This window comes from Mya arenaria, chromosome 5 (assembly GCF_026914265.1).
Source record: "Mya arenaria isolate MELC-2E11 chromosome 5, ASM2691426v1".
Lineage (NCBI taxonomy): Eukaryota > Metazoa > Mollusca > Bivalvia > Myida > Myidae > Mya > Mya arenaria.
The window spans coordinates 51,754,027-51,777,963 of record NC_069126.1 but is presented as its reverse complement, the minus strand read 5'-3'; the positions used below and the strand labels follow the sequence as shown (position 1 = coordinate 51,777,963).

General features: G+C 36.1%; 1 long non-coding RNA gene across 1 annotated transcript; it reads left to right on the top strand.

Moving 5' to 3' along the window:
• The first annotated feature begins 9,796 nt into the window (after positions 1–9,796).
• On the top strand, positions 9,797–17,432 carry LOC128233834 (uncharacterized). Its single transcript, XR_008260790.1, has 3 exons — positions 9,797–10,188; positions 15,550–15,646; positions 16,476–17,432. It is a non-coding gene; the product is annotated as an uncharacterized LOC128233834 (long non-coding RNA).
• Positions 17,433–23,937: the final 6,505 nt, after the last annotated feature.

The window sequence follows — 23,937 nt, the reverse complement described above, 5'->3', positions numbered from 1 at the left end:
ATTTCTGTCATATTATTTTAAAATCGGGGCTAGCGGTTTCTGAGAAGAAGTTTTCCATAAAGACATATTGTGAACAAGAGCTGTCACAGTATGTGACGAATGCCCCCGAATGTGACATTGACCTACGAACAAGGTCAGTACATGAAAAGTTGATCTTGCCTTTATGTGTCAAATACATATGGCAAGTTATTTTAAATTGCATCTGAACATAAAAATATACCAGCCATACTTGACAACCTACACTGTTATGTCCTTATATTCAGAATTCCCTTGTGAATAAACACCTAGTGTATCTTTCACCTTAGAGGTCTTGCACACGACACGTCGTCTTCGTATGTGGAACACATGTAGCAAGTGATTTTAAAATCTGTCCGTACAAGGGAAAGTAACAGCCCTGACACGACAACCTATACTCTTTGTCCTTATATGCAGCACTCCATTGTGAATAAACACTAAGTGTGACCTTGACCCTTGAGGTAGGGACACGAGTCTTGCACGCCACACGTCGTCTTGGTTTGTGGAACACATGTGGCAAGTTATTTTAAAATCTGTCCATACAAGGGAAAGTTACAGCCCGGACACGACAACCTATACCCTATGTCCTTATATGCAGCACTCCATTGTGAATAATCACTAAGTGTGACCTTGACCTTTGAGGTAGGGACACGAGTCTTGCACGCCACACGTCGTCTTGGTATGTGGAACACATGTGGCAAGTTATTTTAAAATCTGTCCATACAAGGGAAAGTTACAGAGCCGGACGGTACGATTTTAATATGCCCACCTTCGGGGGCATAAAAATAGCTCTTGACGACCATTTATTTTTACAAATCAACTTGGGGTGAAGGAATTAGATAGATGGTGACCAAAGGATCATTTCTGTGAAATTATTTTATAATCTGGCCAGAGGATTCTGGGGAGAAGATTTTCAAAGTTTCCTTCTAGACATATATAGTGAAAAGTAGCCCTGCACCCTAGTGGCCATGTTTTTTTATGAAACAATATGGGTTGAAGGAATTTGATACACATTAACTTAAAAAATAGGCCAATTGAAATCAGGCCAGGGGTTTCTGAGATTTTTTTTCCTCCTTTTGGTTGCCAAGGCAACTAGAGTTCTGTAACCACTTTTATTGAAGGACTCTGGAAAAAAAACGCCCAAGGGACATTCCTGTGAAGTTTGGTAAAAATTGTCCCTGTGAGTTTGAAGAAAAATGTTGACTGACGATGGACGGACTACAACAGATGAAGGACAATCGCTCTAACACAATAGCTCGCGCCGAGCACTTTGTCCTCAGGTGAGCTTAACATAGAGATCATTCTTTTACTTTCTCCAACTTCATTTACTTTACTATAATTCACCCCTTGACCCCGACCCACAAAATGTAATTTTTCCCCACTCACAGCGGCAGCAGTTTTTCATGCGGGTGTCTATGCCTTTAGTCTCCAGTTCCCCATCTTTATTTCCACTCAATCTGGCGAATTTTCCGCTGTAATACAAACCCCTCATTCCCTTTTTCTCCAACTCACCATGAAAGCAGTCTCCAGTATGGGTGTCTTTCCCTCAGTTTCCTCCTTCCTGTCACTGTCATCCTGGCCAAATAGCAACTATAATAAAAACAAGCAAATTTGTTGAATTGATATCCCCCGCATGATTAGGTAAAGTTTATGGATTGGAAATGAGAAGAAGGTAGAATATTCCTATATTAACATGTAATATGGCTGCAGAGAAATGGACCATTATGAACGTTGGATATAAGTTTGAGTTTGTTTGGAATTATTTGAAATAAAAGTTTTGTATAATAGAGTAACATTTGTAATTGTTTCTATGAATTTGAATGATTTCAAAGTGAAAGTTCAGATATGTCTGAAGTGATAACAGTAAATAGTGGAAAATGACATTTTAAGGTACCTGTTGATCATGTTCACTGTGTGTTATTTTCAAGTCAATTATAGGACTTTCATGTTGGTGATTATTGATTATAACCTATCATTATCGATTATAATGGAACTTGATGGAAGTAAATCATCATAAAATACATATATTTATTATCATGTGTTCAGTCATACATGTATGAACATAATCCGACCAATCACTACCATGAAATGGTTTCCGACAAGAGTTGACTTAGTGACCTCTTTTTTATCACATGCGACCCAGTTTTAAAAAATGTCAAGAGTTCATCAAGGAAAACATTCAGATCACGATTCATGAATATTAGACCATACATAATGCCTCTAATGTGTTCCAAAGCTTTTTCTAAGATTTGACCTAGTGACCTAGTTTTTGACCCAATGCGACCCACTTTTACAAGCGGTCCTTAGTTCATAAAGGGGTACATTCTGACCAAGTTTTAACAAAATCTGACCAATCATTACCATGATATGGTTCCGGAAAAGATTTTTCTATGATTTGACCTAGTGACCTAATTTTCAATCAAATGTGACCCAGTTTTTTATACGTCCAAGAGTTCATCAAGGAAAACATTTTGATTAAGTGTCATGAATATTAGACCATGTATAATGCCTCAAGTTCGTACAAAAGATTTTGCTAAGATTTGACCTAGTGACCAAGTTTTTGACCCCATGTGACCCACTTTCACAAGTGGTCGAGATTTGATGAAGGGGAACATTCTGACCAAGTTTGAACATTTACTGTTCAATGCCTACCAAGATATGGCTCCGGACGGATGGAAGGTAGGACGGACGGACAACGCCAAAACAATATCCCCCTCCCAAAACATTCGGTTCGGCGGGGGGATTTAAACTTATCCCTGTTTTTCCCCAATTACTGTGGAAGCAGTGTGGGTGCCATCCATTTCTTCCTCCCCCTCACTTTCTCCACCCATTCTGGCCACCTATCCACTAGAATAAATACCTCACTTCTCAGGGTGGAGACATCTCCAGTAGTGGTGTCTTTCCTTCCATTTCTTCCTCCCCCTCACTTTCTCCACCCATTCTGGCCACCTATCCACTAGAATAAACACCTCACTACTCACCGCAGAAACAATCTCCAGTGCGTGTGTCTTTCGCTTCATTTCTTCCTCCACTTCCTCCATTCATCCTAGCTAACTATCCACTATAATACACATCTGTTTACCTCGTTTCCCCAACTTACCATGAAAGCAATCTCTAGTGGGTGTATTTCACTTAGTTCCTTCCTCTCTGTCAAGTTTTCCACCTGCTGCCTCTTGACTATAATACTCCTCCGCCTTTCCTAATAAAACAATTGAAGTTTGTACATGTGCAGAAGCAAAGATTAAATTCATTTATGTTTGATTCATACTCTTAAGAACTTGGAGCCATTTCATCATGACTGCTAGGAGTTATTTCATAGGAGAGACTCAGCAGTAGAAATGTAATCCTGCTTGCTGAAGTAAGCATACAGTTTTAAGAAACTTTACAAATTAAAGGCTATGATCAACATCTAAGAAAGATGACATTGGCACAGCCAACAACACCAAACCTACAACATCTGGATAATTAAAGAAATCAATTTTTCACTTTCTCCTACCAAACCCAGCCCTCGGACCAATACAATTCACCCCTCGACACCACCCCACAAGATTTATATTTTTCCCCAATCCGAGCGGAGGCAGTCTTTAATGTAAGTGTCTGTCCCTCTGTCTCTAGTTCCCCATCTTTATCTCCACTCAATCTGGTGACCTGTCGGCTATAATATGAACAACTTATTCCCTTTTCTCCAAACTTACCATGGCAGCAATCTCCAATATGGGTGATCTTCTTTCCATTTCCTCCTCCCCGTCACTTTCTCCTCACATCCTGTGCAACTATCCACTATAATACAAAACTGTTTACCTCGTCTTCCCCCTACTTACAATGGAAGCAGTCTCCAGTGCAGCTGTCTTTCCCTCTGTTTCTTTCTTCCCTTCACTATCTCCACCTGCTGCCTCTCGACTATAGTACTCTTCTGTCTCCAAGCCTTTCCTGATATAACCATATAACAATGGAAATCTGTATATGTGCAAAAGCAAAATGATAAAAATTAGATTCATTTATGTTTGATTCATAAACTGAGATCTAAAGCACTTGGAGCATTTATCAAGACTCCTAATAGTTATTCCATACCTAGAAGAGACTCAGCAGTAGAAATGTACTGGTGAAAATCACTATGAAATAGATTCTTGGTGAAATGCTCCTCCGGTTTGTGTGTATATCTGTAATGAAATAACTAGTAACTGAAAAAATATCAATTATATAACTGGCATTCAATTTGCCAATTAAGGGATGATATTTTGTCAATATGTAATAGCACATGTGTGTATAATCTAATGGATTACTTTGACCACCTCATACAGCCTCCAGGCGTAGCTATTCTCCTATTGGCATTATGTTAATTGCTGTGTAGTGAATCTTAATAGCTGTTTTAAGCATAAAACTTGATTTTCTAGTTTTAAGGAATAAAATTCACAAAACATTGAGGAAATTTTACATTAACAATGTAGCAAACCCACATACTATGCCCTGGCTTTGATGGCAGCTGTCCTGGTGAGGAGACGACCCAAATAGTCCAGATACTGTGTGAAGCGGTGTCAGCAGATTTCACATAGAACATAATCAGGAGGGCGGCAGTATGACGGGAGTTGCTTATGGCTTCCTCATTCTCCTGATACTTCGGCTCTGTAATATGAAATGAGAATAAGTAGAACAATGTATCAAACGAAATTAATGAACCCTGGATTTGAATGCAGCTGTCGGCAGTAAAGGTTGCCTTATGACTGGAGTTGTTGATGGCTTCCATAACCTGCTGATGCTTTCGCTCTGTAACATGGAACGAGAAGAAGAAGACAATCAAGTAGAGAATTCAACTACTTCTAAAAGATGAGATATATTTTCTTTAGATGATAATAACATAACATACATTTCACAAACAAGATTTTACATGAGCTGCCATTTAATACAACCAAATATGAATGAGTTTAGGAAAAGTTATTATGTGAGCCTTTGTTGAGCTTTTCCTGCAAAAAGTTTCATAAACAAATGGCAATGAATTTAGTATTCTTAACTTATACCATATCACATATTTTTTGACAATAATTAAGATAATTTTATTTTTTATTAAAAGTTTAGTGCTGAATATGTAGACAAAAATAAATTTAATGTCAAGTTATATTACGCTAGTGTTATATATATGAAAATATCTTATGGTTGTACTATACTTGAAACAAGCTGTCATGTTAAAAATTTCTTCAATACTTACAACATGCATACGACAATTTGTTTTGACAGTTTTGAACACAGTATACAGATGTCCAGCAAGATTAAATGCCTAAAAAACTACAAACTTGTACCTCAACATAAAGTCATTGAAATCTAGAATTTAAGCAAGCCTCTAGTAAAGCATTTAACCAGTGAAGGGCTTGTGGGCTCATAGAACTTTCCTTTCAGATGGACAAACAAAATAGTCATCCACCCCACTGTTGAAAAAAAAAATTCAGGCAACATTTAACAAAGTTCTCAATAAGAACCGAGCTGGCCTAAATAGACGGTTTAAATGGCATTTCGGCTGGTTTTAAAAAGTTAAGGTTTCATTTTTATATGTCAATGTCCCTTTGCAAAAAAATCTGTTTAATTCATATACTACAGAACTTGTATCCATTGTATTATGTGATAATAAGGGATAATGCAGTTTAAGCCTGTCCAAAAAAATATTTGTCCATCCGAACAGACAAGTCATTACGTCAAACATAATTAAAATTATTCGATACATAAGGTGACTTTGATGCTGCCCTCCCACCAGCCCGCCCAAACAATAAAGCAAGTCATTCAAATAACTTGATTTCCCATTAAGAAAATGTGGTTAAGAATATACAAATATGCCTTTCAAAGGAAATGAAAAAAAAATCAAAAAAATAATCAAGGGCCATAATTTGCATTTAGGCTTAAAACGGAGTTATGTTTCTTGTTGTTAGTTGGTCGTATATAATTATGAACTTTATTAAGTGCATTAAATGAACAGTATAGAAGTTTTTTTATTAAAATCCCAACTTGCCCTTAACTTTTACTTGCCTAAAACTTTAACCTAAGTCAATCAGGGGCCATAACTAGGATATGTATATAGGTATTAAGGATATGGAGTTATGTAACCTCATTGGGTGATGGTCCTGAACAATTGTGTGAAGTATTTAGTCAATTGAATGAAGGGTATAGAAGTTATTAAACAATATCCCAACCTGCCCTAAAACTTTAACATAAGATCCATAGTCAATCAGGGGCCATAATTTGAAGAAAAGATAATATGGAGTTATCTAACCTCATTATGTGATGGCTCTGAACATTTGTGTGAAGTATTAAGTCAATTGAATAAATGGTATTGGTGTTTTAAGTGAAAATCCCAACTTGCCCTAAAACTTTAACCTGCCCTAAAACATTAACCTAAGTCAATCAGGGGCCATAACTTGTATTTAGGATAATATGGAGTTATGTTACCTCATTGTGTGATGGTCCTGAACAACTGTGTGAAGTATTAAGTCAATTGAACAAAGGATATAGAAGTAATTAATAAATATTCCAACTTGCCCTAAAACTTTAACCTAAGTGCCATAGTCAATCAGGGGCCATAATCTGTGTAAAGAATAATATGGAGTTATCTAACCTCATCATGTGTTGGCCCTGAACAACTGCGTGACGTATTAAGTCAATTGAATGTAGGGTATGGGACTTGCCCTAAAACTTTAACCGGACGCCGACACTGGGGCGAGTAGTATAGTCCACCTATTCTTTGAATAATCGAGCTAATGAATACAAACCCACTGGTTTTAATGCTTTCCAGATTTAATTCACAAATACATGCTAAATTGCATTGAGCAGATTTATTTGGAAAAGAAAGAAGTGCAAATTGATATTGTCCAGCAGAAAAATGTCCAAAAAAAAGCATCAAGATTCTGGTTACTTACAACTATACCGTTTCATCAACCCATCATGTACCTCGAGGCCATCATAATCAAAGCAGTCCAAAATGCCTGGCAGTATTATATTTCTCCTATGTCGCCACTTACCTGTTTGGGTCACTTCTGCTCGTCACTCACCTGTCAGGGTCACCTCTGCTGTGATTCTCTCCATCTCATGCTCAATGGCCAACAACTCTCAATGTTATAGTTATCTCCCCTGTGAGAACAGCTCTTCGGCTCCACTGAAAAGACAGTTTTTGCCAAGGGTCATATCTCTGGAGTGACTGTTTATCAGAACTAACCAAGATATTCTGCCCATAGACATTCTGACCGTGATTTGGTGATGATTGCAAAAAGGCTTTTAAAGTTATTGATCAGAAAATACCAATTTTAGGTAATTTTCTTTAATTAAAGGGCAATAATTCTCCAATGACAAAAAGGATATGCCGGTTATAAAACATGTTCATGTTATTATTCCCATACACCTTCTGACCCAATTTGGTGTTTAAGGCTTCTAAAGTTATGGATGGGACAAGACCAATTTTAGGTAATTTCTATAATTAAAGGGCGATAACTCTCAACCGACTCAAGCAAAATGGCTGGTTATAATACATGTTGATGTTATTATGCCCATACACCTTTTGACCCAATTTGGTATTGATTGAACAAATGCTTCTATAGTTATTGATGGGACAAGACCGATTTTAAATAATTTCTATAATTAAAGGGGGATTACTCTCGAGTGACCATAGTGATATGGCTGGTTATCAAACTTGTCCAAGATATTATGCCCATACACATTCTGTCCAAATTTGGTGATGATTGGACAAAGATGTCTAAAGTTATTGAGTGGACAACATACCGGCCACCGCTCGACGTATGCCGCTAGTGGAACTATAATACGTCCTGTGCTATGAAACGCCGTATAAGAACAGTTCTTAACAAGACAAATGCTACGTTATGTGTACACTGTACCAAACTTCAGGCACAATAATCAGAACAAGAGCTGTCACAGAGACAGCGCGCTCAACTATTCCGCCGCTTTTCAGTGTAAGGATTGAAATGTTTTGGCAAAACATGCATGGATCACTGTTAGATTAGATTTCAATGCAAAACATGATGTGCGGAGATATTAACATAAATTTGGTTACATGCAAAATTTTAACCAGAATTTTTAAGTGTAATAATAAAGGGCCAGTATTTGCAAAACACAGTTATCTAACTTGATTATTCAATTAGGTTGGGTGGTTGAATACCATTGTATAAAGTCTCAATGCAATGACTCAAGTAGTTGCTGAGATATTAACCTATGTGTGCTTGCACGCAAAACCTTAACCAGAATTTCTAAGTCAAATAATAAAGGCCTATTATTGGCATTAAATGCAAATAAGAGTTATCTAATTTAGTTAATTAAGTAGGTTGGATGGTTGAGTACCATTGTATAAAGTCTCAATGCAATACCTCAAGTAGTTGCTGAGATATTTACCTATGTGTGCTTGCACGCAAAACCTTAACCAAGGGGTGATGCCGACGCCGACGCTTGGGTGAGTAGTATAGCTCTCCTTATTCTTCGAATAGTCGAGCTAAAAATGTCCTAGTTGCATTCTACCTGAAAAGCTAAAAGGTTCCTCACATCTTATCATACTTATGTACACATGTGACATAAAATATATGTAACTGGAACTTTAACTATTCTCAATATGTTTATGTTTATTCTCAAACAGTTTATTATAGGCCCATTAGCGGCTGATTTGTCAAACCAAGTGTTAAACTTTTCAATTGTTTTTTAAAAACATCATTGACCACAAATTACTCCTATAAGTATAATGATTAGAAAATTAGAAAATGCCGGCGGCAGGATTTGCAGTCTGATTCTGTAATCTTACACCACTGTAGACCGGTTGACTTGAAAGTTTTATCTATTATTTAAACTGAATTAAAATTGTGGCATTATTTAATTGTGGCATTATTTATCAACAATGGACCGAAAGTTGTCAACATTGAAATAAAATATTTGTTATCATTAAAAGTTTGATTGTTATGTTTTTGTTTTTTTTTAAACCTACTTTAGAACAAAGCTTTCATTTTTGTTGAGATCTTTGCTATCAAGTAGAAACCTTTATGATACAATGTCACGTACCTCATCTATTCTAAAAAGGAATAATAACATAAAGCATGCAAAAATTACTCTTTGAAAAAAATAATTCTGCAAACATATACATAGTTTTGTATGATAATATTATTGAGAAAGTCAAGTTTATTGGTGCGTCCAGCGCTAGCATATCATGGTTTCGCAACCCCCCCCCCCCTTTTTCCACTGGGGTGCTGTGACCCTCATGCTTCACAAATACAGGGTCTCTAGGGCCAAACAGATTATCTTCATCTTGAGTTATGTTTTACTATCTAATATACATATTGGACGTCTTCTCCAAATATGGTACAACTTCATAGTGGTAAGACTTTGTGTTGTTATAAAATCTCTTGTAATTTGCAGGACTTACTCTGTAGACTTCACATGCTATGTCATCCATTGCCAAATTGCAGCTCCTGGCCCTTTAACAACCTAAAAAGCAGAAGATAAATGTAAAGCATACTTTGGAAATAAGCCCATTTATTTTTAAAGCAACCATATTATTTTTACAAAACAATCCAAAAAACACAGGTACATCAATACTCTTACTCATTTTTATGTCGAAACAATCAGTACTATCATAACATCTTTTCAAAACGCATGTGAAAATGTCCTTATTCTTTGTTTGTTGATATCAGTCACAAACCACGATTGTTCCGCCTTTTGCTGTATTTAAAGTGAATCACCGAATGGGCTATTTTTTAAAGTATTTCCACTTCATTGTGTAAGATACAGAAAATACAAAAAAAATGCACAATATTCAAGGAAGCAAATTTGAGTTTGATTAGGCAATGCGTAAAGCAAAAGCTTCCATCAGTAAAGGGAATACAAAACTTAGGAGAATCACCTACATTGTGATAAGGCAAGCATAAGAATTAATCAAGCATAATGCCTGTACAAATTGTGGACTTTATTATACCAGGAGGGGTGGCAGTTGCTGGGGGAGTATGTTCATTCTGTTTAAGGGTGTTTAGGTTATTTTCTTTTTAATATAATATTATATGAACATCTACTAAATGGACATTGGTTTGTTCAAGATTTTTTTATTTTGTTTGAATTACATGACAGAAATTATTACCAAAATCATAACAGCAAATGGAACATACACTTTAAACTTCTCAGGATATAACGCTGCTGAATGGGAGAACTGTAAGTTGAAGTGCATTTCTTGTGTTGTCCATTCTTGTAACTGCCTCATTAGCTTGCTTTCTCTGTTCATCTTGGTTCTGAAAGCAATTATAAATACTAATATTTTATATGCACTGTTTAATGCTTTACTACAAATTTTTAATATTCATAACATAAAAAAAGTTAAAAGTGCTATTTAAAACTGAAAGTATCTTTTTGTGTTAATTAAGGGCCAAATTAAATATTCTTTTTTTTTAAAGACATTAGAATTACAAAAAGTGACAATTTTAGTCATGGAAGCTTTAAAAACATTATACTTAGTGAATGAAACTAACATGAACACTACACATCACGAAATTGCATAAGGGTGTACAATAAACTTTACATAAAAAGTTATTTGCAGCTTGGATCTGATGTTTACCTTGTCCAATAACATGTGAAAAGGTTACCTATTGGGACCGCTGCCCATTTGAACTGGAATCTCCTCAAATTCCATTCAAAATAAAACTCACAAGATAAATTTTTCAAAAGGCTTGAAGAGCTATTATTAACTATGCAATCATTATGACAGATAACTTTGGTGTAGCCACAAAAATGTGCGTTACAGGAACTTTGATAACATTTGGACATTCAACAGTTTAATGATTCATTAGTTTGCCCGTAGTAGAGCCACCAAAACAAAACAAAATCATCAAGATTATGCAGCTGGTTGTATGGACTACCTTAGGTATAACCCACGAGCTGCAGACAAGAAAGTAAGATTCAAAGGATTAATATCAATCTTGATTTAGTTGTGTACGCCGATGTTGCATGAATGAAGTTGTCAACAAGGTTTTTTTGTTATTCTATGGCATGACAATGTCGCTGACAGGTACCACTCAATTTACTGACAAGCCGGATCATGTTAAAAAGAAATGATAGGAGCGGAATAACGGGAAACCGCTCAAATATAAGGAAATGTGCTTTACTGATTTGGTCCGAATTTGCCGCCGTTCTATTTTATTTAACCCAACGAAAAATAACCTCGAGCACCGTTTAACAAAAAACGTAAAGTTTAGTATGCGGTTATAAGCGGTACCCCAAAACTCTCAGGCGGGGCTACCGTTCTTTACAGTTTTCACACTTTTTTGCAAAATAAGCTCATTTTTATAAAGAAACTGCAAGCCCTTTGGTTCTATGTCTGGTTAATTTAGTCCTTATATCGCTCTTGGAGTATGAACACCAGACGCGCAGCGTGCTAAACTCATTAACAAATGAAAAATATGCAACCATATTAAAACTTATCGCTATAAGCATGCATATATAGGATCCAATGACAACATTACCGGGAACCAGGGCATCAGGGGAGCTGAGACTAAACCTTTGTAAATTGGTTTCTTTAAGTTAGCTGGAAATCACCACAATGGTGGCAGCGGATGTCGAAAAGAGCAGTTGCAATTTGCGTCTGCTCTGAAGCTTTGTGACTCAGCTGTTCTGGATCTGTTCACATTTCATTTTAGCTTGCTTTCCAAGATTCAGTGCAATAAAGCTCAATATAATATATGTCTTATAAAGCTCTAGACACTATATTATGTCTACGAGTATTTTTCTCTAACATTAATGAATTCCTTGACCAATTCGTCATATTTTGACATTTTTCCGAGTTTTGTGATATCCGGTAAAGAAAGATTTGTTTTCAAATGGGCCGCCATTTGGTTTCATCGTTCTTATTTTTCACCTTTGGTAGTAGTTTGGACTTTTGCTATTTGTTTACAAAATGAGTTTAAATCCACAGTAAGAAGTACTGTTGTCAGGTAAATCGGATTTAAGGCCGATTGTTACAAGCCTATCAATATCAATCAACATAATGGTTAAACAAAGCCTGAAGATGTCTCCGGCCGAATTTGTACCAAAATCTGTCCATAGTTGAAGCGACACTCATAACACTGCTGTTGCACGCAAAATGACTCGGTTACGTGATAATAGGCACCAAACATTATTAAGATCCATTCCAGAAACCATAAAGTTTGATTGGGAGGGCAATTGGGGTGCAATTACTTTAAAGTCCACTCGTTATGCTGAGTATTCTGGTTGTACAGTTGAAGTGGAGTGTGTTAAGTCTAAAGTCCACTCGTTATGCTGAATGTTCTGGTAGGACATATGAAGATTGTTTGTGTGCTCTCTGCTGGTGCCTTTCAGGCAAAGCAGCTTATTATTACGCTTTGAAAGCCAACTTCGTACTCCAATTTGTGAGGGACGTTTTGGTATTACTGAGCCACAAGATATTAAGTTATGACCCTTGGCTCTTCTTGCCTGCAAAGTTTATGAATTCCCAAATTACCAGAAGGGTTTGTCAGAGTATGCTGGATAAAGAAGCTGGGCTTATGGTTTGCATGGATGAGTCCGGACTCCGGTTACACTTACATAGATAGTGCAAAGACTGCCACGATGGGATAGCAAAGTTACCCGGTCGAAGGTGTTAATATTGCGCAAAGATTCAGGTAGTTAACATTGTACTGTTAAGAGCCCGGTATGTATAGTAACTAACACTTGTCAGTACTGTTCGGGAGGTCTTCGAGACCTGGGTACGGCCTTCCACTGGGATGCACGCAGAAATGTACTCAATTGCCTGTGTAACAGTGTGAACAAGGTTTCACTGTATGTACAGTAAATTATTAGTTGTAGGCGAGTCACTGTGTAAAACGGGTAAATGAAGCCCGCGAAACCCAGTAGACATGGAAGACAAGGCGAGGCGATAGACGATTATCCATAGCTATGGGAGAGTTATGCTCATAAAAGGAGTTCTGAAGCTCAGTAGAAACCAAGCCAGAATAATGTTTTCTGGAAATATAAGATTAGCTTTAAGGTAGCCGTGTCCAAAACCTTTAAGTAGTTCCAAGATAAACTTCTGTGTAGCGATGTCAGTTATCCTACCAGCAGACTGTATTGTCTGGCAATGCAGTCACAACATTGCTGCACTGTAAGATGGTTACCCATCTTCTTTCTATGCTGGAGTCCCTAGAAGTATCTCAACTTTGTGAGATATTCTGTCTCACACATAGGGAGAGAGAGTGGGTGCTGCCCTCGCTGCCGGTGGCCGTTTCTAGTCACTGTCATCTGACATGACTTTATTTGTGTTGCCAATTTGGTAGTTGTGTGGACCTCTAAGAATGCGTCAATGTACGTATGGGTGCTGGCCGTCTCTTGCTGGAGACGGACTCTCCATTTTCAGTCGTTGGTCTCTCACGTGGCATGGGATGTCATCTCTCGGCTCCCTTGGGGTCACTGCGCAAAGCGTTGGTGATGACTTCAGTTGATGGTTTTGTTTTGTGATTGCTTAATGCATTTGAACCGGTGCTTTTTCTTTTCTTTTATTGCTAGTATGTCATATGCAAGTACCACACATATTATGCAAATAGTGTCTTTCGCTCACAGCTGATGTCTATGTTTAGGAACTTTTATTGTTCTGTTAATTTTATTTTAGAAATCAAGCTAAAGGTATTTTTTATGTCTTTTAAAGGTTCAATGTTTTGAAAGCACAATATATGTGTCATTTTAAAAATGTGTAGGTGTTCTGAGAGGTGTTCTTTCTTTCCGAAAGAATATTTTATCAGAATTGGTAGCATAAGCCAATTGTAGTGTAACGCAAACAATCTAATAATATTAGGAATGGTTTCATGTACCCCAATGTTTGACAGTATCAAATCAACACTGTATTTTGCGTTGTTGGTGATTTATTCCATTCTACGAACCATAATTATTTGCATGTTTGTATCAATGAAATGAATTTAAGCCCTTATGGATCCCTATTGTATTGAAACCCTTCTTTTTTAGAAGCCACACGAAATGTATATTGGCTGGTCTGCAACATTTTGACACAAACCATACTCATATTGTCGAAAAACATTTTTATGTAAAAAGGTTTTTCGACAGTATGAGTATGGTTTGTGTCACCATTTTAGCAAACGGAATTTTAACAAATCTCTGATATTTAATATTCTTTCGTTTTTTCTCTCTCTTCCCTATAACACCAAAACTTGTTGCAAAGGATATATGTTTTCCTTTTGAAAAACAAAATTAAATACAAATTAATATATTTTTACCAGAAACCATAACTCTGGGCGAAGTATTTTTTTAGGAATGACCTTTTTTAATGTTAAAAAAAAAATTAATCCTGAGCATTACTTGAAAAGTCCTTGAGTTAACTCTTCGAGCTTCGTATCTCATTTCGGAGAAGTCCAGTGCATAGAAACTAGAGCTCTGGATGCAGTTTTGTATTTATTAATTGACCTTTCTGTATTTTCATACCGTATTTTCTTTTGTCGGGAACATTACTCGAACAATTTTTGAGGTATTGACTTCAATCTTTATATGCAAATAAATCTCATTGAGGAGAAGTGCAGTGTACAGGAAACTTATCGCTGGCTGCAGTTTTGTTTTAGTTATTGCTTTTTGTTAATTTTGTCTGGATCATAATTTAAAAGTCTTTGTAGTATTTACTTCAATCTTCATATACAGATATGTCCCATTGAGCAGAAGTGCAGTGCTAAGGAACCACAACTCTTGCTGCAGTATTTGTTTTGTTATTGGGCTTTGTGACTATACATACATTTTCCGGAGCATAACAAGAAAAGTCTTTGAGGAATTCACTTCATACACCATAGACAGATATATATCACTGAGGAGAAGTGCAGTGCATAAGAACATACTCGTGCGGCAGTACTGTTTTAGTTATATCTATATATTGAGAAGAAGCACAGTCCACAGGAACCATAGCTTTAACTGCAAATTTCTTTTATATATTGCCCTTTGTTAATTGTCATGCATATTCTTTATCCTGTGGATAACTTGGAAGTTGTTTTAAGGTTTTGACTTTAAACTTCATATAAAGATGTATCCCATTGAGGAGAAGTGCAGTGAACAGGCACCATAACTCTGGCTGCAAGACTTTTAGAGAAATCGCGCTTAAATGAATGTTCATTGGTATCCTTTGTTGTAACGCTATTTGACACTGCAGTTAATTCGGAGATATGGCTCTTGTTTGATGATTATTCCTTACAAAATATATCAAGTTTTATTTCGTGTCTTTACATTACTAAGCTCTCAGTCCTTTGTTTTTCAATAGTCAACATGTGAAGAATCGTTTTATCTTTAAAACCTAAATATTTGGAGCCGTTTTGGTTCAGTCGGAATGTCTCAGCGTATGAAGTCACATTATTCTAATAATTTACTGAGGTTTGGCATTTGGAAAAAAAACACAATCAAATATAGTACTGTAATTTAATAGTTAATAACAGTTTGCAATGTTTATTCCCAGCGTTAGTGCAACTATGTTTTTATAATGAAACTCTTATAATCATACAGTTTTAAATCTGTTATTTCTTGTTTGATACGACATTTTAGAGATACGAACCCTCTGCGATTACCCGTCCATTAACATCCAGACAGCGAGGTGGTGAAGGAGGCGGTGGAGGGGAAGTAAAACGAAACAGCCCCTACAGTAGGTCGAATGTTTGGTAGAAAACGGAATTTAGATGATAAAAATTCGCCTATAATCGGTCTTAGTGGGCGGCGTTATTTAAACAGTTCACAATAGTGTTTACAGCTTCCGCTTCCCTAGTAACATGTTCCATCCTGTGTTATATTTTGGAAAAAATAATAAATATAGATTGAACAATAAGTGTTTGGTATCTTGTCAATGTCCCGCCTCCGATTTTAAGGACATAATTCTTATTAACACGTCTCTAGAATAATTGGCACCAGTTCCGGAAAGTATATGATTCCTCCCGAAAATGTCTCAGATTGTTCTAAGCGTTGTAAAATTAAAGCGGGACCACCAAACTACTTTAAACATCATTTGCACCAATTACTTTAAGTCTTCGAGTGTTCCTGAAATTGTCATAGACTGTTCTAAACAATATGCAAGTGAACCGGGATCAAAGACTCAATATCATTGGTGTAACAGACCGTGTTTAACGACGTTATATTGAACCCAGGTGCATTACAAATTGCAATTTACGTTGTCGGCACCGTTTCTTGAAAGTCTGCGAATCATTTCTCAAAAATGTAGACTATCGGTGCGTAAATAGAGTAGCTTCATTCTCCGGACAAAATGACGGAATTTCCGTTTTAGGCGCCTTTTTAAGCGGACTGTTTTGGCGAATGTGATATCTAACAACATGGTCCAATATCAAAACTTATATCATTATGCCTTCTTTTGATATAACTTTTGTTGGTCCTTTATCGTGTAGGTTTATCTTTTTCATTATACGTTCTATAACCGCCATAGCTCGTATTTGTTGAACGGATATATTCGTTTTTATCTTTAGGAGAGATACCATGCTTGATCATGCAGCTTCATGGTGAGATGAACAATTATAACGAGGTGTTCAGGTGTGGAAATGAACAGCGGCTGTAAGACTACGTGTGTCCTTGACCTTGAAGGTATGAAGATCGAGCAAACATGTGCTCTACGTTTGACCGATGTTGTGAACATGTATAACAAATTAATCTGCGACCATTTGATCGGTTAACGAGTTCTGGTGCGCACTCAAAAATGGCCATTGACCCTTTAAGTCATGACGTGTGACATTGACCTTGAAGTTACCGGACCGATACATGCACTCTTAGTGTCATATCCGTGTGGTGAATATTTGGCCATGATAGTTCTTCCAGCGGTTACAAGAGGAACCATAAGTGGACAGACGGACATCTGAGAAAACAGTAACTATCTGCAAAGCTTAGGCTCACTGGTCTATGGGACATGAATACAAACATATTTTCAGATCGACGTAGTTCGAGTTTTGTCCCGTTCATTTATCACGCTGGATGTGTGTACATTATCAATCATATATCAGGAAGGCAACCTCGTAACAGGGGACCATGACCAAATAGCTGAGCTCGATTCTCTTGTTTATTGATTCAAATTGAAATGACTTGGTGCATTGTAAACGCCAATGAAAACCTATTCTCCTGTATTAAATAATTTTGTAACAAATGGTATAACTGTTGACGTGTTTGACAAAACTATCATTTTTATTTTCATCCGCACGTTTGAAATAACCCCTAATTTAAAATTTGAGCTAAGTTCTGTTAACGTGAAAATTTAGTTGGTTTAAAATATTCACTTCCCGATTGAAAGTGCTACTTAAATGTTGACAGGTCATATTATACGTCCTGTTTGTGAGAGCTTCCTTAAATTTAAGATGCTAATCATGTGAAACATACAAATACAAGGATGTAACTTCAATCAATCCTTAGATGATATGTTTCCTGATATAATTATAAACCAGGCATATTTTTCAGGAAGACTTTCAGTTTGTCTATGTTGTAAATATATAGCAGGCACATTGCATCAGGAAGAGTTTCAATTACAATTATAAGAACAGAATCAACAGGAAAACTTTCTGTTTACGTGTTTTGTGTACTCATTTCTATCGTTTTTTTCCTGTTTATAACAAAGATTAAATACAGATCAGGAAGCAAAATGATTACACCGTAAAAGTGCGTTTTACCAATTGTTATACATTTCGGAATGTTTGGTTTCGTAAATTAGTATATACACTCTTACTGTTCTTCGTTCAAAGAACGTATTTATTGCAACTGTATACATATTTCGACAAACGCAACATCTTCGAAAAACGTCTGATGATAACAACTTCTGTGATTGGTCAAATGAGGTTTTATCGCTGTAAAATGCTTGTGACGTCTACAAAACAAGTGAAATCATTGAACCCGCCGCTGTTCAAAAAGCCGAATAAATGCTTCTTTCAGTTATATTTGAAGTGTTATTTTCAGCGTTATAGTTGAATTATGAAAGAGTAAATTTACCAAAACATGCAATCCTTAAAAAAAGCGCAGTGCATGTCCTTACCGCACACAAAACTTTAAAGTTGCGTTTTGCATGGCTCCATATGTCGGGATATTTGCTTCTAACGGTATGTTTTGGTGGAACATAACCTGTGAGGGCGGGAAAATTGAATTACCTAATTTTAAAGATCAAACAGCTTTCTGCACTACATAAATTATAGGATAACTAAGTTTCATGTCTATATATAGCTTAACATACTGGTCTATGCAGTTTTTAAAATTGAACGCCAGCCTCCATCATAACTACTTATAACTGGAGAAAAAATATGTTAAAAGTCAAGGGACTTTCTCTAAGTCCCTCATTTAATAAATAAAACTCGAGTACTTTCGTTTTAGTTTGGCGCCCAAAAACCAGTGCTATGCATTTTCATTCTAAAAATAAAACACAGCTTAAAATAGACATCGTGGCGATTTTAAAATGTAAGTCTTTAGTTTGACAAAATGGACTATCTCAAAACGTTCTTTTCCAAGGAACCATAAATTAAACCCTCCGACATACAGGTCTCTTGTGGATGATGTTTATGCTCTAAGACATCTGTATTGATGCGTTTTATGTGTATTATGTTTCTAAGAATCATGGGTTAATACAGAAACGGTTGTCTTGAACTATTTCATAACTCTTTGAGACGACCCCTAAACGAGCGCTGGAGAATTGTCGTCTGTCCACAAAACTGAATTTCACTTCCTTGTCCATATATGAGCAATTCACCCGTTTCAGGTATAAAAAAGTTCAATGCCAAATTTGAGGATAATTGCACTTGAATCAAGCAGGAAGAAATTTGAAGGGAATGTCGCCCATTTCAACTCAGATAATGTTTCAGTTATAAGACAGCCAAACTCCTCAGGTTTGATACCACTAAAGCTGTTTTATATACTGGATTAATTTTACTTGACATTTCCTACAACGTTCTATCACTATTGTATTACTAGCAGTGCTGCATAGGCTGGGTTCATTCGTTTCCAGGCGATGTCTGTATTGGGCAGTTTAGTACTTTTAGGTAATTTCTGTACATGATGAACCTATGCTAATTGACAAATTCTAACCTTAGGGACAAGACCAGCACAGGAGGTTAAACCCCGTTTAAAAGGAAAAATATAAAAGCTTCAATATAACGTGGTTATGATTAAAATGACACAAAAAAGTAATGTTCAAGGAGGCGACACTGCTATAGTTGTTCGACCATCAAAGATATAACAATTTCGAGCATTATAAAACTACTTTTACACACACTCCACTTTTCTGATGGTTTTAGGAAGGTATAATCTTTATTAATGTAAAAAAATGGCCTTGTATTCTATGTTGGTTATCTTGTGTGGTTTCGTGTTTTCCGATGGTGTCTGTTTGCCTATGATCATAGTGCATTTATACAAGGTCACAGAAACGTGACTAATGCCCCCGAAAGGTCTCCTCAGACAGCCAGCCATTAGTATTTAGGGCTATATGAACAGATAGCATTTAGTATCTAACATATGTTCAACTCCCCTTGCATTTGTTGCAATAATTCATAAATTGATCGCTAACATTTATAAAGAATAAAGTACGGACACGAAGACGATTAGGCATTCCAAGATAGAAACAGAAGGGTCATTTTGGCCTTAAATCGCTCAACTGAGTAAAAGTCCTTAACCTTTATACCTCTAGCCAATGTTAAACGGCACAGTTTTAGACCAGAAAGTTTTCAAAGATTTCCTTAAATAAGAAACTTGTAACCCCAAGGGCGGGGCCAGTTTTGACCGCTTGGACATAATTTGAATAAACTTGCAAGTGGACCAGTAAATGATGCTTCATACAAACATCAATGGTCAGTGGCTAGCAGTTTCAGACAAGTGATTTTCAAATATTTCCCTTTATCAGTCTATAAAAAACTTGTGCCCCCCGATTTAAAAAATATTGCTATATACCAAACATTAAGGGTCTGAGCCGAGCTGTTTTGGACAAAAATATTTTCCAAAAGAGTTTCGTATATATCGTTATGTAAGACAGGTGACCACCAGAGACAAACTTTTAATCCCAGGGGATAAATTTGAATAATCTTGATATAGGACCAATATACAATATTACACACCAAATATCTAAGCTCTAGTCCTTATGGGTTTTGTCAATGTTTTTCTTTTTTTTCTTTTAAGTTACCATGGCAAATGGGGTTCTGCTTATTGCTTAATTGAACGTTTTGAAAGGGTACCACCCAAGTAACATCCCTGTAAAGTTTCAAAATAATTGTTTACGCATTTTAGGAGAAGTTGCGTCATGCAATTGTTGACACCGGACGCTGGATATAGACCAATCACAATAGCTTATTTTGACTATTTCGTGCTCAAGTGAGCGAAGAATGATTAAAGGTAAGGATAGGGGTCGTGTACGCGACTTGTTATCTTTTTGTGTCGAACATATGTGGCAAGGTATTCTAAAACATGTCCATGCAAGAGAAAGTTACAGTCTTGACAGGACCACTTATAATCTATGTCCCTATATGCAGCATCCCATAGTAAACAAACACTACGTGTGACGTAGACTGTAGAGGTCGGTACACGAGTCGTACACGCAATACCTTATCTTGATATGTCGAACATATTTGGCCAATGTTTTAAAATCTGTTCATACAAAAAAGTTATAGCGCTGACACGACCACCTATACCCTATCTCCTTATATGCAGCATTCTATAGAAAACAAACAATTAGTGTGACCTTGACCTTTAAGGTTGGGACAAGAGCCTTGCACGTAACACGCTGTCTTGGAATGTCCAGCACACTAGGCAAGCATTTTAAAATCAGACAAAAGTGATTATCCGCTGGAAGTGTTTAAACTGCATACCAAGTATGAGGCTACTAGGTCCAAGTGTTCATCAGAAATTGACCTTAATACCTCGGCCCACTGACTTTAAAATCAATAAGGTTCAGATACTGGTCGTGCCCCACCTGTCTTACCAAGTTTGATGACCCTGTATCTTCAGTCATTGATCAGAAACGGATTTTCAGTCACCACAACATTGACCTTTGACTTACTGACCTCTCAAAATAAATAAGGTTCATCTAATGGTCAAGACTAGACATGTCTTCCAAATTATAGGCCCCTAGATTCTAGCATTGTTCAGTTATTGATCAGAAACAGATTTTAAGCTGAAGGTCACCATAACCTTAACTTTATACACATTGAACACTATATCAATGGAGTTCATTTTCTGTTCGTGACCCTAGGCCAAGGTGTATGCAAGTTATTGCTCCGAATCCGTGGGGACGGTTCGACTATTATATTCGGCCCTTCAGGGACATACAAATAACACGACTCAATATAAAGAAAACTTTTATTCAAGAATCATGCATACCAATTACACAGAATTAAAATAAAATCATGCAAATATGACCAACATAATGCATATAACAATTATTAAAATTCTAATTGCGCTGCAAACAATCAAGCCAACTACATTCAAGCAATAACCAACACCTTGATATATAGATACTAATTTAATGAGCAAACTTTGATATTTTGATTTTAAAATCAATTAAAATGTTATTCAAGATGGCTTCATGTCTTTATGTCTCATAGCACGTACTCTCCCAATGCAATAAACAAACACATTACGTAATGACACACATTCACGCGACTATGGCACAATGAAAACACATGGTAGCATCCAACACAATCCTTCATTCATAGCATAAAAGGCTGTCATGTTTGATTTGTAAAAGCTTTTTAAAAACAGGTACTAAACACTTGAACAAATGCTCGAAATACAGAACAGCATATAATGGACAAACACATGTATTATACATTTGGAAACACATGTATTATCTATATATTTGACAGAGACATAACAAACATTAATAAACATACACATTTGATGTTAGGGTCAAAGGAATAGCTATAAAGAATATATGCTTTATCGTGCAGTTTGATAAAGAGCTTATTACATGCATAATAAGTACTAACAAGGTCACCTCTATAAATCACTGATAAGGTTTTCAGACAATGCATTTTAATATTACATTATAAATATGCAGTTAACTCTGGCGTATAATGGTATATTTATAAAGTATTCGGATTGAATGAGCATTTTTCATAGGCGTTCCGTTTCAGGGGAAACCCCACTAACATTCCTACAAATAGATTATGTTGCGCAATGAAAGCACTGTTTACTACAGATTGTTAAACAGTGTATCAAATTACTTCCTGAATGACATAAGCAGGAAATATATCTCTAACAATGCATGAAATGAATAAGTAAATGTAACCTTATAATTTACAAATCAAAATGGAATACTGTTTAAGCAATGCATTACAGCATGAATGTACTGTATTAATATTAAAGCATGTATGTTTATACCAGATATTACTGCACTATTAAGATGATATCAATGCAATATTAAGATAGGGCGTTACACTTCTGTCAAGTACAAGTATGCTGTACTGTTTACTTATTATCAATGAGTCATACACTTGAATTGTGACCAATTGTTGGATGAAAATTCCGAATCATATGATCATTGTTTAATATATATCATTTGAAATGTCTCACAATCATTTTTTTATTAAATCAATGTTTATTACAATGCAAATTGTTTCAACTGTTATGCATAAAAGTATCTCATTCATTTAAGGCCCAACTTAAAACGTAATGTTTCCATTAAAATTATTAAACACTGTTTTTGCCTCATCGTCAAGACACTGAGTAAATATTAATGGCACTGGGATACCTAAGGTTTTGACAATCTGGTATCATTCTATTTGCCTTCAAATGCCATTCAATAATTCATATAAACATTTTCATTGACGTATAATATCGTTTTTCATATGATATAATCTGATCAATTCTTATGGAATTTGAAGATTATGCTCACAAAATATTCAACACTATGAGTGATGTACCGTAATATACTTTACATGTTCTAAAACATTTTTAACTGAAGCACAGTGACAAAATTAGTATGCCTTCTATAAATTGCGTTTGGTTTCCGATGAAAAAACTACAACATGCAAGCATTTAAAACTTCAGAACATGTATAGTCAATACTCAATAACAGACTTTAACACCAATAACAAACTTAACCTGCCAACCTTTAGCTTATATACATACCTGATATAATTTGTTACACAATTTGTTATACAAAATTATGGCAATCAATAAGCATAAGTTCTCTGGACATTATTAGGGTTCATTACTAGTCGTAACTCACCTGTTAACAAGTTTGATGACCCTGGGTCCCGGCATTCTTTGGTTATTTGTCGGAAACAGATTTTCAATCTTGACCTATGACTTACTGACCTCAAAATAAATACGGTTCATCTAATGGTAATGGCCGGACAGGTATACGAAGTGTAAGGCACCTAGGCCCCAGCATTAATCAGTTATTGATCAGAAACAGATACACAGTGACTTCTAAATTAATAATGTCCGTCTGCTGGTCATTACATTACCTGCCTACCGAGTTTGTGATCTCTGGGCCTACGTATATGCAAGTCATTGATTGGAAACCGTAGTGACAGTTCGATTACTATATTTGGCCCTTTCGAGACATAAAATAACACGATTTAAGATAAAGAAACTTCTATTCAAGAACCATTTATACGAATAACATAGAAAACAAACATTTAATGCAAATTTAAACAACCTTATACATATAACAATGATTAAAATACTGATTGCACTGCAAATAATCAAGCGAATTGCTCAAAAACATTGTAGCAATAACCAACACCTTGATATATAGACGCTTATACAATGCGCAAACTTTAAATGCCATATTGTATGCTCATTTGATCGCTTTCGATCTTAAATCAATTAAAGTGTTATTCAAGATGGCTTCATGTTTGTATGTCCTTGAGCACGTACTCTCTCAAGGCAATAAACAAACACATAACGTAATGGCATAGATTTACGTAAATATGGCACAATGAAAACAAACATGGTTGCACTCAACAC